Genomic DNA, 1,670 nt, shown 5'->3' on the forward strand with positions numbered 1-1,670 from the left:
AACTTGGTATTGTTCAATGCCTCAAAAACTCAATTCCTCCATCTATCAACTCGACACAACCTTCCAGACAACTATCCCCTCTTCTTCAATGACACTCAACTGTCCCCCCTCTTCTACACTGAACATCCTCGGTCTGTCCTTTACTTATAATCTGAACTGGAAACTTCACATCTCATCTCTAGCTAAAACAGCTTCTATGAAGTTAGGTGTTCTGAGACGTCTCCGCCAGTTTTTCTCTCCCCCCAAGCTGCTAACTCTGTACAAGGGCCTTATCCGTCCATGTATGGAGTATGCTTCACATGTCTGGAGGGGTTCCACTCATACTGCTCTTCTAGACAGGGTGGAATCAAAAGCTTTTCGTCTCATCAACTCCTCTCCTCTAACTGACTGTCTTCAGCCTCTCTCTCACCGCCGCAATGTAGCATATCTAGCTGTCTTCTACCGCTATTTTCATGCCAACTGCTCTTCTGATCTTGCTAAATGGATGCCTCCCCTCCTTCCGCGGCCTCGCTGCACAAGACTTTCTTCTTTCTCTCACCCCTATTCTGTCCACCTCTCTAACGCAAGAGTTAACCAGTATTCTCAATTATTCATCCCTTTCTCTGGTAAACTCTGGAACTCCCTGCCTGCTTCTGTATTTCCACCTTCCTATGACTTGAATTCCTTCAAGAGGGAGGTTTCAAGACACTTATCCACCAATTTTTGACCACTGCTATGACCCTTTTATGGGACTGGCATTTCAGTGGGCATTTTTTTTTATTAGATTTTTGTTGCCCTTGGCCAGTGTCCTTCCTACATAAAAAAAAAAAAAAAAACACCACCAGGGTACGTGCGTGGGGCGCTAAATATGCACGCCAACATGACTAAAACAAAGGTGTGTGTTTGTGTATGTGTGTGTGTGTGTGTGTGTGTGTGTGTGTGTGTGTGTGTGTGTGTGTGTGTGTGTGTGTGTGTGTGTGTGTGTGTGTGTTTGAGGTATGGAGTATATATAAGAGATGCTGGTCTGAATGATGATGATGATGATGATGATGATGATGATGAGGAGGAGGAGGAGGAGGAGGAGATACCTACTGGAGATGGGTTTACACAACGGAGGAGCTGCCTTATCTTATTTACGCTCCGGGACAAGGACCAGCGCACGAGCACCCTGAACAACGCCAATCAACTGAAGTCTGGTGGTAACAACTTCAGCCGTATCTACATCAAGCGAGATGTTCACCCGAGCATCAGGAAGGAGTGGAGGCGTTTGAGGGATGTAGAAGCTGCTGAGAAGGCTCGCCCAGAGAATGCTGGATGCGTCATCAGGTTGGACACTAAGGAGCGTAAGCTATATAGAGATGATGATGTAATTGGTAGTTGGAATGCACAGTTTTTTCTCTAGATAGACCACAACAAGCTAGTTATGTAAAGATAATATCATGGAACGTTAATGCAGTGTGCACAAAGTTGGAGAAAGGTAATGTTCAGTCATTATTACTTGAATATGATGTTATTTGCCTTAACGAGGTGAAAACTTCTCTTCCTGTGAATTTCCCTGGGTATGTTTCCTTTAAGAGTGCAGCAGTTGGCACTGCAGACCGTGTGTATAAAGAACTGGTTGGCGGATTTAGTGGGTGAAGTAGATACCAGTAATGGTGAGCAGGTTTGGCTTCGTTTTCGTAACATCCAGG

The sequence above is a fragment of the Scylla paramamosain genome, chromosome 22 (assembly GCF_035594125.1).
Source record: "Scylla paramamosain isolate STU-SP2022 chromosome 22, ASM3559412v1, whole genome shotgun sequence".
Taxonomy (NCBI): domain Eukaryota; kingdom Metazoa; phylum Arthropoda; class Malacostraca; order Decapoda; family Portunidae; genus Scylla; species Scylla paramamosain.